General features: G+C 35.0%; 1 long non-coding RNA gene across 1 annotated transcript; it reads right to left on the bottom strand.

Moving 5' to 3' along the window:
- Positions 1-2,786: 2,786 nt before the first annotated feature.
- On the bottom strand, positions 2,787-12,678 carry LOC310717008. Its single transcript, XR_014530715.1, has 3 exons — positions 12,132-12,678; positions 11,396-11,590; positions 2,787-2,960 (listed from the first exon to the last, which is right to left on the bottom strand). It is a non-coding gene; the product is annotated as an uncharacterized lncRNA (long non-coding RNA).
- Between the last annotated feature and the right edge of the window lie 708 nt (positions 12,679-13,386).

The raw sequence follows: 13,386 nt of genomic DNA, 5'->3' as shown, positions 1-13,386 counted from the left end.
GTTTGTGGGATCGAATTCAAGCTGGCCACTTGAAAAAGGCCCCCAAACCCTTGACTGCACTGTAAAGGATCAGACGATAAATGTCTAAAAAGTCTTAATAAATCTGCATGTAAATAACAGGAAATGGAGAGCAACTACTGAATAGGATGCTAGTCTTTTTCAGAGCACCATGAACACACTCATTTGCACCTAGAGCCAATTTAGCATAACAGCTTAAGTGGGGGAAAGCAGAGGAACTGTTAGAGACCCATCAGAATTAATCCTGAGCTTGGGATCAAACCAGGAAGCCTAAGAGAAGCAAGAAGACCCACTGCATAATACTTTTCTGTATTTTTATTCAGGCGCATTAAAAAAGTTAACATTCAAAGGGGAATTTGCAAAGTCTAGCTCCAGCAGCTGGATAACTACAGTGTTAAAAATGGACCTAGGAGTGGTGTTTTTTATTTCACGAAGATTATCGTAACCTAAGCCTGCTGCAAACTAGATTTTCCTGGTTTGGCACCTTAAAACAAAAGCGCAAACAAAGTGTCTGCACAAACATGGAAAGCATGTAATGTACCAGAATAGTTGTTCATTCACATAGTTATAGTGCCATAGTCCTATACATACAAACATGGTAGATACATAAAGTGTTTAGATTTAAGCTTAAGAAAAGTTTTTTTCTTATTTTGTACATATTTCCAAGTTGGCAATTTGATATTCTCTGTGATGTGTGTCAAAGTTCGTCGTGAGCCTAGAAGTATTTCAGGTGCTTTGAAACATTTAGTGGTCCTTGAAAATGAAGGTTTCTCTGTGTGCCCTGAACCTGCATAAGTTATTACTCAACACCTGGATATAATCAAGCAAGTAATCTCGTGCCCTTATAGTGAAAAGATCAAAGACATGGGGAATGCAGAATGTCATTCTTTCGCTTTATGACTTTACCAGCTCATCTAAAAAAACCTGCATTTCTCCACTATTAGCAGCAGTTTTCCTGCCATTAGGTATCGCCCAAGTCGTCTACATACTCCAACCTTCCACTAATTTTCCCTGAAACAACCACATGCAAAAACATTACCACAAGGTAAATACAGATGCTAAAATATTTGGTTTTATGATGCAAACAACCTTAGAAATCGATATAACGTTACCCTTTCATGCACTATTTAATTGAAAAATATATCAAGATTCTTTCATTTCTAATCATTATTTGATATTGCATGACATACATTTACGTTTGAAAAATATTTGCTATGTATTAAAAATTAAAGTATAGAAATGCCTTGTGTGAAAATAAGGAGTTTAATTAAATTTTTATTTGTATTTTTTTCCAAAAAAAAATTGTGGCCATTCAGATCAAAATTAGGTAAAAGTTTATGACCAATATATAATTTGCAATAAGAACACAGAAATATTCAATATTGATATATAAAAAATATCTACCAACTGTTTTGATGTTTAAAATTTTTCCAATAAAAAATAATTTTGAAAAAAAGCTGTTTCAATCGTACTTTAATGTATTTTACAGGGGAACCTAAAGTAACCTTTAAGAATTTTAGATGTCTTAGATTAAGGGAAACATTTGTAATAAATGGCAAAACTTTGCAGTTATAAACCAGACTGGCGAGTATGTAAAATATGTGTTCTATAAGTTTTATGAATACCCTACATGCCACCACAAATCTTTAGTGTGTACCCCAAAGATGTTTGTGGTGGTACAGCTTTAACGCTACTGTACTAAAGAAAGCTTAAAAGCTCTTACTTAGAAATAAATATGAACACCATAACATAACACATTAAAACATAGCATCATGAGTGATCTGTCAAGCCATTCAGAGATCAGATATTTATAAATTTATGATGTATGAGTCTGGATAACTGACAGATAATTATTACTGTAGTCTCATGTGTCTTTCAGCCAATACCTTCAGTTATCAAAGTTATCTACAGCCTTTGAAAAAGATTTCTGCCCACATTGTCATGCTATGCCATAAACAGATATGCCAAGTAAACCATTATAACATTACAGTGGCTACAGCTGCTACATATATGCTACAAGCAGTGACACTGGTGAGTGACTACTTTCTTTGGTTACGCACAAGGTGCAACAGGGAATTCTGTTTTTAGAAATGAATACACTATTGGGTGTTGTGATGAGGTCTAACACAAAGCGGAGTTACCGTTACCACCCCAAAGTGGAGTACTTCCCGATAATTTTCTTATTATTAACATAAATCCCCATTTGTTTTCCTTCCTCCTATTCTGTTTCACAAGAATGTTTAACACACTCAGGACCAAGTGAGTTTCATAAAATCTTAAAACGTATTAATTCACCATTAATTTACATATTCAAAGATCCTAAACCATTTGCAGACAATTAATATTTTCAATAACAGCACTACTTAAAGTAGGACAAACATACGATTAATGGTACAGAAAAACAAAAGCAACAAAGTACTTTGTTAAGAAGACTGCCATAGCTGAAAGTTACTCACTGCTACAAATCACTGACAATCACACACTGAATCTTCTCCCAGAGATAAAAAAAAAAATCTGAACAGAAAGCTTTTCCAATATCAGCAATTAAGACATTTGTCTTTGTTGCAAAATCTGTGACTACAAAAATAACTAATTATAGAAGTGAATTATAGATAAGTGTAAAAAGAATAAAAAAGAGACCCACATCTAAATAGGCTAGTAAGCTTGTGTTCAACTAACACCATATATGTGATCTAGACATATTTAAAACAGGCATCTGTAAAATTGAATGTAAAATACCTCACCTGGGGGAAGTTGATGCTTCTGTCTTGCATTGGCAGGCTTCCGCCGAATATCCATTCACTGGCAAAAGAGACCATCTCTAGTCCAGTAAAGACATCACGTGCCAGTAAAGACTGCATCTTCTGCTTTCTCCCAGGTACAAAGTTGACTATCAACAGAGAAATGTGCCATTCCTGGTTGTGTATTATATCCATTCGTATCTGAAACAGAGATATGAAGGTGCTTTGATATCTGGAAAATTATGTGAAATATAGAAACTATAATGATAATCGTGAATTCACTGTACACATGTAAAATTAAATCTTTAGTAATATATTTTCTAAAGTCAATTTTGTGGTAAATGTTTACACAATATTGTTGCTATATTGTTTAGCACTATAGCAAAGGCAAGTTGTAGGATCCTAATGTAAGTACTGGTAGTAGTTAGTAGTTTAAAAAAACCTGTTTCCTTGTAGTTAAACTTAGCAGAAAAAAAACTATTTTTATAAACATTTTCTTTGTAAAAAAATCTCCCTGTAGCACCCTAGATATACAGTACAAACAAAAGTTTGGACACACCTTCTCATTCAAAGAGTTTTCTTTATTTTCATGACTATGAAAATTGTAGAGTCCCACTGAAGGCATCAAGGGCTATTTGACCAAGAGGAGAGTGATGGGGTGCTGCGCCAGATGACCTGGCCTCCACAGTCACCGGACCAGAACCCAATCGAGATGGTTTAGGGGTGAGCTGGACCGCAGAGTGAAGGCAAAAGGGCCAACAAGTGCCAAGCATCTCTCGGGGAACTCCTTCAAGACTGTTGGAAGACCATTTCAGGTGACTACCTCTTGAAGCTCATCAAGAGAATGCCAAGAGTGTGCAAAGCAGTAATCAAAGCAAAAGGTGGCTACTTTGAAGAACCTAGAATATGACATTTTTCAGTTGTTTCACACTTTTTTGCTATGTATATAATTCCATATATAATTCCACATGTGTTCATTCATAGTTTTGATGCCTTCAGTGTGAATCTACAATTTTCATAGTCGTGAAAATAAAGAAAACTCTTTGAATGAGAAGGTGTGTCCAAACTTTTGATCTGTACTGTAGCCATACCTCAAGTTTGGGTTTGTCCTTATATGAGAACAATTTGAATATCTACATACTGTATATACAACACAACAGAGGCTTTGGGGTTACTGAAGGCACAAATTAGTTACCCTTTAGAAAAAAACTGTAATGTTAAAATATTAATCCATATTAATGCCAGAAATGCTAATTTTAATTTACTTAAACTAGTGAGTATTTTGCCTTCATGGGAAGAAAGACTATTAACTGAAATGAGAGTATCATAGCTTATAGTGAGACTGCTAAAAAGAACTGCATGTAACAAGAAAACATGTTTATGATTTAGTTTATACAGTTTTTATTCAGGTTATTTTGTCACACACAACAGACTATTTTCCAAAAATAATGCAATGTTTCACATCATGCAGTCACCTATAAGGAAATTATTTTTTTGTATAAATGAAAAATTTAAAGGGTGATATTCCACGTATGCCACATGAATTTGGCATTAAATACAATGTTTGAATATATTAGTTAATGATGTTGCACATTTTAGGTTTATTACAAGAATTAAAATTTGTGGAACATCCAGGACAAGCTCTTTCTTGTTATTAACTACATTACATATAGATATGATATACAGACAGACAAATAGATTTTTAATCATTCTAGAGGGATTTTTTTTTAAGATAGTCACAATTATTATTTATATTAATAATAATAATAATAATAATAATAATAATTATATATATATATATATATAATATATCCTTTTTCATTATTAAGACCCGAGTCTCCTTCCATAATTGTTAAATAAATGTCTCCGAACAATGCCTCCACATAAATGATTAAACATTTTAGTTTTTAAACAAAACGTTTTTAAATCGGTTTATTATCAGATTATGTGGTGAGTCTGCCAATACAGGCCCCAGTGTATGAGCCGCTGCTTTAGAAACAATTCAGAGACATATAAACTCATATTAAAACTAATGCATTACTATAAACGAGCACATTAATATAAAATGCCGATGTTGGAGCTGAAATTGCTTTCTGAGCTGTGCTGTTATACAAACATAAGGCAGTCCAATCGGATTCAAGAATTCATTCATACTGAGTTATAAATAGTAATATACGGATGTTTTGAGTATGTTAATTTGCTAGATTCAACAACTAATCTTAAGCCTTGTGGCCATCCAAGAAAGCTGAAGTCCTGTGTGTTTGACTGCATGCAGAGGTTGTGGAAATGTTGGCAAAAGTATTAAAATGTCAGTTGTATATCCTGCATACTGAAGTGTTTAGCACATCCAAGACCAGGGAGCTTTATCAAACTCTAATTTTCTCAAATAGAGAGATTATAAACAACAGAGTGCACAAATCTAGAGTATTAAAATACATTAGAAACAAGAACTCATATACTGAAGATTCACAAAGATACCCAAAAGAAACCCTACAGAAAACAGGAGTTTCTGGATAAATTTTTTTCCATGTTATGAATGTGTTGTACAGTTTTATTTGAAATATACAGTTCTATGTTGACTAGCACCACATATGCCAAGACATATTCTAGTATGAAGAACGTACAAGACAAAACACAGAACTCTGCTTGTGATTGTGACAGGTTTGCAAACCCTCTACAGAGTAACAGGCCTTCCATATTTGGCCCACTGAATAGCATAAGGTCCACTCGGCCAGCATTCAAATCAGATGGCACCAGCAGCTGCAAACTCAACCCTATCCTTGCCCTTCCTGAGGCCTGGCTTTGATCACTGGGCCCCCCACTGCGAGCCAACACATGGCCACGGGTGCATACTAACTCAGGGCAAGTACTCTGACCAACCACTTGGAAACAATCAAGAGGAAAAAGAGAAAATGAAGGCATTTGGAACAAAGTCGGGGGTTTGGCAAGATCGTGCAGATTGGAGAAATATTTGGTAATTGTTCGAAAACCAGAATTAATCTTTAACACTGGAGCTCTTACAAAGAACTGTTTTGGGCAGTAGCTTAGCAGGAATTATGCCCTTTAAAGTCATTTGGCTTAATAATATCCCAAGGATGGCCACATGGTTGCATTTAACAGTGTTCTTGCTTTGTTCTTCCAATCTGCAGTCTCAGGAGAAACTTTTTATCAGCAGCTTTGACAGAGTTCGTGACTTGGCAGCTGTAGCTGCCAATCAGCTACCTGTTGAGTGGCCTTGCTACATCTAGACAAATGATGTGACAGGTGCAATTTCAGGACACGTACCTGTACCTTTATAAAGCAGCTAATAGTCTTGACAGCAATTGCAGAATGAGGGGACATTTTACTAATTTCATATATTACCTTATGCATGTGGGTTGTAATGTATTAACCACATTTTGTTGTTTCGTTTTCTCTTTCTGACACTGAGCTTGTTAAACTGTGATATTAACTTGGTTGAAATGTCAAATGCATAGACATAGCATACACTGAAACATAAAAAGTGAAATGTAAGTGTATCAAGTTTAATTAAAAATATCAACTAATCATTTGAGTACATATGCATTCTGGATCATTCTCAAAGATGATGAATGACCAACAATTAAAGTGGTCAGTGCCATAATTATTGATTATATATATATATATGTTTATTTTTGATTTAAATTTTTTTCCCAAGGATGCTTTTGGTTTTTAACATGCTTGTTAGTATTAATATTAGTCTAAGTGGATTTATAATGTAAATATTACATGTTTCTTACGTAACATCAGTTTTGCTTTTTGAAAGTATCACCAAACTTTTAAACATAAATGAGAAAAGTTAAAAGTTTACGAATTTATATGTATATTCTATTGTATTTTATTTTATTTTTGATATTTTAATGTATTTTTATTGCCAAATATTTAAAGGGCACCAGTTGGTTTAAAAACAGTTTTTGCATGATACAATTATTAATAATAATTATTATTAATAATTATAATAATTATTATTATAAATAATTATATTATTATTAATAATAGTAATAATAATAATAGAAAGAAGAAGAAGAAAAAAAATCACAGAAGAAGAAGAGGAAGAGGAATTGGTTATATTGTATTACACGTTCAATAATTGTACATTGTCACATAATGTCTAAAAAGTAAAATATTAATAGAAATATGTTAAGCAAAATCCCCCCTGAAAACATGATACATCTGATAAGGGAAAGTGTGAGGGTGAACATGTAGAATATATATTGTAAATAATAAATACAAAAGTAGCTCTCTCATTGGTGGCTTTTTCATAAACACTCTGGTAACGAGACAGTAGCGGGGGGTCAGACAATAAACACTTCATTCATGTATTTCCCTATACATAACATAATTCCAAAGGTTTTGGCTGATGAGACAAATACAGAACTTTGGTACGTCTTTATCAGCAAGAGCAATGGTCTGTTATAAAGACAGGCTGCCCCATAAAAAAAGGAATGCTGTGGTACGTGACCCAGAGCATGACAGCAGGCCAATAAATGCACTCACCTATGATGTCATCCACTTAATTATATTGTAATTAAACACATTACAATCAACTTTATTACTTTACCTTATGCTTGTACAAGCAGGAAACAAACAAACAAACAAAAAAATTTCGGATTCAAGTACTGGATGCAATCAAGTGATTTAAAAAGAGTAAAATACATTGTTTGACTTTTAAAGATAAACATTTACTAGTTCATAAAATTATAAAAACATAAAACTTAAATTATAACATTATATCTCTTTTCTTCGATTCAGGCATGTTCTATGTCATGATATCCTCAAATAAACGTTAAGGTCGCTGAATCAGCAAAATACATCCTTGTCACAGTTTTGGGATACAGAAACCAAAGTCAAATAACAATACTGAAAGGAATTTATTTTCAAGTAATTGCTGCATCACTAACGTTTTTTAAAATTCTGTTATAAGTCTGTTATATATAACATTTAAACCTAAATGTCATCAAAACGTAATTACACTGATAGAGTTATGCAAAATATGTTTATAGATAGGTATTTACCCACCTTTTTTTGGGTGTCACAACTAGAAATACGTTTCTAAACATGTTCAAATGTATATTTCTTTAACTAGTCAGATGTCACATCTGTCATGGCATCTGTAAAGGCTGTAAATGTAAATGGAATAGGATTAGTTATTTGGGAGACAGAACTTATACTGCATTGGACCCAACCTCAAAAAAGTGGGAATTACATTCCTTCAGAAATACAAAAATGACATCCTTTTAGACTACAAAGTCGGATAAAAACCACAGATGCCTGTATCTTCATCTATTGTTAACTGATGAGTGATTTTATGTTTATCTTTTCAGAATAGTCAGCTTCAAAGTCAGTGTAATATATTTAACACGGTAATATGTCTGTGTTATATGTATATACAGTGTAACTCAATTAGAGGTAACAAGTGTTGAGAAGTGATGTCAATTGCTGAGCTTAGGGTCGAGGAGACTGTCCCGAGTAGGAATTCCATTTTGTTACAGTATTTTTTTTCTGTTTATTCCTAATCGGAAATTATGAGTTAAAATCGTTAGTCGAATGCAACATTACGTTCCTTAGCACGACTTCATGCCACATTCTACATTTAGTGACACAATCAATCAAGTTATTATCCTTACGTTAGTAAGAAAAAATTACATTACATAATATCATTTTTAAACCTTTTTAACTTCCTATTTGACTATTAAATATTCTGAATTTTTCCATTCGTTTTAATTCGCTTAATTACTTATTACAAATTCATTTGCTTGTAACAAATATCTTTATCGCATTGACACTTCATGTCAGACTAAATGAAACTGCATTAAAAGCTGTGAGGAATAAAAATTTATGGGACAACGTTATTAAATCTGGTGTGGGTGATTAGGTATTAACCATTTTAGGAGCTGTGACAAATTAATATGGACCTCATATGTTCAATAAAAAGGTGATGACAGGCATGTTGGATGAATGAGACCCTGAAGAAAAGCACGTGGGTCTGCAGGTGTTCTTGTGGCCTCTAATCACAGAGGCTCCGAGATATCTTGCAAACGGGCGGGTTGAATTACATGTGCATTTTTTAAAGCATTATGTGCTGAAATAAAAATTATAATCATCAAATTATTCGTATTTATGAGGGTGCAAATAATAACAATTATTATCATTATTATGATTATGAACAACAGGTTATATACCTGACCAACTAAAACATTTGGAGCGCATTACTAGTTTTATATATGCAATAGATGGTCAGTTAGTTAGTTTCTTTCTTTCGTTCTTTCTTTCTTTCTTTCTTTCTTTCTTTCTTTCTTTCTTTCTTTCTTTCTACTTTTATTCATTTGCAGCACAGTGCAAGTTTAAATGCACAAGAGAAAAATCAATATATTATAAATTATAAATTAATGTAGACCTGATCCCTTCTTATCTTTTATGTTTTAGGTTTTTTCCTCTGTTCTTTTCAGTATAAATAATTAAAATCACATCTACAAAAAAAAAAAAAAAAAAAAAAAAAAAAAACTACTACTAAAGAATTCATTCTGATGTCATGATAAAAGTCTGCTTGACAGGAAAAAGCATTCTCTTCCCTCAGAATCCTTCTCTTGTTGGTTTTTGTTACAGCTGCCAGTCCAGATTTAGGCCTCCTTGTAGGCTGTGCTTAAATCGGGCTTATCTTTTATGGGGCATGATCAGTTGACAAAAGCCCATTTAGATGTTAAAACTGTGCATTTTTTATACATACAAAAATGTCTAATTATATTCCACCAAACAAGTCAAAGTCAATTAAAAATGTCCTAGTAGCAGTATATGGTAGAAAACAAAACATTTTAATAAATTTTAATAATTGAAAAAATATTGAAGTTTTTCAGACACAAAAAACAAACAAAAGACAGACAGAAAAAGGGGGAAAAAATGATGATAGTATTGGGGGCTCTTTGAAGCTGAGAGAAAAGCCCAGTCCGCTAAATAATAGTTGAGCTATTTTCAATGATTGGGACATCATAAAGAGAGGGTGTCTTTGGTGTATTGATAAGCTGCTCTTTTAAGTGTCCGAGAGTCTGGGGAGAAGAGGTAGCGAAAGCCTGTCAAAGTGTATTTTGGAGTCCTGCTGATATCTTTTGTCATTGCTGAATATATCGTGGCTAACAATCCACCAAGTGGATTAGGCACAGAGGATTAAATGATTTGCCGCCTGGAGTTTACTTAATACTGAAGCCAGTGATTAATGTTACCATATGCATAAAGAAAAGCACAAAATAAATGCAATTTTTCCCCCATTTTGTTAGTTTGGAGGTAGCGCTTCAGATATAGAGGTATGTCTAACAAGCCAAACGGACGAAAGATTCATATTGTGGAGACTTTGTCAAATTGAACAACGCACACAGAGCACAGAGGGCATGGAGAGACGGGAAAAAAAACACAAAAGATTTTGTCGTTATTTCCAGTTTGAGATGCTTGAAGCAGTCAAAACAATTGATGTGCTAGCTTTGAAGAAAAAAAAAAAGAAAGAAATGAGAGTCATAAAGGAAGCATAGCTAAGTGTTGACACACACACAAAAAAAAAATGTAAGCCGTAAATAAAGAAGAACGGTAAAATAAGAGATAGCGAGATTCAGAGCGAGAAGTACGAGCAGGTATTACACGTGGTGGTGAAATATTACACAAACGCTGCACCTACCATGTTCGTGTGGGGTCAGCACTGTGTGTGGTACCTATACTGGAGCGAAGGCTATTCCAATTGTCTATCCACAGATTGGGTCCAGTGCTACGCAGTCTGCGGCATGCCCAGCCGCCATCTTTAATATTGGCTGGATTCAGCTGGCGATCCGCCTCTTCCCTGCATCGTCCCTTTCTTTCTTCTGCTTTCAACTCTACCCTCCTTTTAAGACTGTTATTGAAGGGAGGTCCTCTTTTCCTACTGAAATCATATCACCATATTGACAGGCTCCTGGGCCGCTTGATAGGAGGGCGGCGTGAAATATGGAGTTCTGGCTGCTTACGCCTCACCATGGCGGATAGCTTCTGAGCATGCTCGATTCCAAACGTATCGGGCGAAAACAAAAATTCATCCCCGATCTGAGGCCTTTGATCTGATGAAGGCCTGAATTTAAAGCCCCCGCTTTCCGTCCAAAGAGGTGTTTGAAGATGCCATTTTCTTAGATGTTCCATGTAATGAGATTTGGAGTGTTATGATTAATCTAGGCCAATTTTATAAAAAACACACACACACACACACAGCTCTGCATACAAAAAGACGAACGCGTAGATCTACTCTGACTGATCAAATTAAGTTTCCTCAACAGGTCCTCGTTTTCGCGATTTACAACGGGAAAAAATGTATCAGAACTGAACAAGAGCCTGGCTGGAGCTCTTTGATCGCGCTTTTTCCGAATAACAAATTGATCTAAGAAGCCTTTGACCCGCTATTTTTTTTTTTTTTTTTTTTGAAGTACAGCCATGCTTGATTTTGTTTTCATTCTTTTGCATGGCCATCGTCCATGCAACCACAACCAAATTTATTATCCCGTGCTCAGTTATATTGTTTGGCGCTTAATGCTAATCTTGTTAGCTCAGTCTCAGGCTTGTTTCATGGGGTAGTCTTAGCTAAGTCTCAAAATGGACGATGCGCTCACCTGCCTCTCCTGCTGGGTGTCTCCTCCGCCGTGATTTCCAAGATCCGCCATGACCGGACGCAGTCGCCTACTTGCCACTCCAGACTACTTTGTAATACTCGTGGATCTGTTTCGGGTCCTTACTACTGTGTTGGTGAAAGATGTGCATCTTTACTTTACGTTGAAGCTTCGGCGCTCGCTGCTGATTGGAGGACGCTGAGGACCAGATGATAGACCTTGAAAACCCTATTGTAACTATGGCAACAGACCCCACAGGCACAAGTGATTTTGCTCCTAATTGCTCAGTAAACATTAAGACGTAGAGCTGGATGTGATCACAGTGTGAGATGAGACTCAGAAGTGGGTGGTGGGGTGGGGTGGGGTGGAGGGTTAGAAAACGGTTAGAAAAATCAAACAAGCTTTGAAAATGAAAGGACAGCTGTGCAATGGCAGTGCAGTCCACATCCTGAGCGGGATAACAAAAAAAAAAAAAAACAGAAGCCAATAGAACACCAGTCCTTCCTACGCCACTGTTTACAGAACGCCAATTTCCATTTCTAATTTGTACAGTTTAATTAAAGAGAAAAATAAGTAGGGAAAGGCAAAACAAAACTGAAGAGCGAATACAGAGGAAAAAGAGAGGGTTGAAAAAAAAAAAATTTTAAGATCGACGGAGACAGATGAGAATGGTGGAAAGAAAAATGCGGAGGGGGGAAGATGATATTGCCTTTGTTGGGTAATGTTATCAGCTGCTTACCTTTCATACAGATTTCACACTTGCTTGTCTGCTAGCAGCGAGGGTCAGAGGCAGCAAACTCTTCCCACAATGCCCGATTTTCCATTTAAAACATCCTTGGTGTTGCCTGCCACTTGCATTTGCGTAGACGCCACCGCACTTTAAGCAAATTCGCCATACACACTTTGTGTTGTTCGCCGGACCACTCCGTCCCGCTGCATTTAGGATCGCGTTAGCTGGAGCTGGAGGGCTACCAAAGAGGCAGTTAGGATCCTACACGCTGCGTGTACAAAAACAGAAGAGTGACTACTGAAAAAAAAAAGAAAAAAAGAAAAAACATTGGATAAAATAGCAGCTGGCCTCTAGTCGCAATGGCTCCATACCACACACTGGAGTTAAGGGCTCATCTGTTAGGATCCTGGGGTTTTGGGGGCTGGTGGGGTCATTCTGTACTAGGGGAGCGAGAAAACGTACATATTAAAGTACGACAGCTCGTGTCAATAAAATATTTAAGGAATGTATATTAGAAATATTTTACCAGCCAACTAAATTTATTGTCCATCTGGAAGGCAACATATAACACTGTGTGTCATGCAAAAACAATTGCTTGTTTTTTTTTTTTTTTTTTTTTTTTTTTATTATAATTATAATTTATATTATAATATTTTATGTAGATAAATATCACAAATGTCATTATCATTTCAGTGATAATATTTACTATAAAAGATCTCATCTAAAATTAGTCGTAAACTAAAAGCTACTATTCAAACTACACCTTAGTTCCTTAGTAGTTCATTTGTTTTACGATGCAAAGCCAGGAGAATGTCATTCTCAGATTCCTCACTCTGCAATTAAACAAAAACGCGAAAGCAAAGCCAACAAATGCGCACAAAAAACAAACAAAAAACAAATACTCAAGCTAATAACGGCGTGAGCGATATATACATTTACATAAATACTTTTGCTAGCTTTCTTTATATACTGGACAACCGAATAGGATTCTGTTTTGTGTTTGAATTATTACTTATTTAACTTTTGATGCAAATTATTAAACCTAACTTGGGAAAATCTATTTTAACGCAATTTTCTCCTAAATAATTTTGAAAATGCCAACCAGGACGATATACAGTCAAAAAATTCAAATAAAGGATTCTCCTTTGATTTTTATAAAGATGGCGAATCATTCGGATTAAATCTCTGATCTGTGGGTGCGTCTCTAATCTAATTTTGTGAAGAGCAACGCGGAATAAAAGGAACTCTGTAATAAAACGATTTG

Source organism: Silurus aristotelis, assembly GCF_946808225.1.
Source record: "Silurus aristotelis genome assembly, chromosome: 21".
Classification (NCBI taxonomy): domain Eukaryota; kingdom Metazoa; phylum Chordata; class Actinopteri; order Siluriformes; family Siluridae; genus Silurus; species Silurus aristotelis.
The sequence above is the reverse complement of the archived record's forward strand: the minus strand, read 5'-3'. Positions and strand labels throughout refer to the sequence as shown.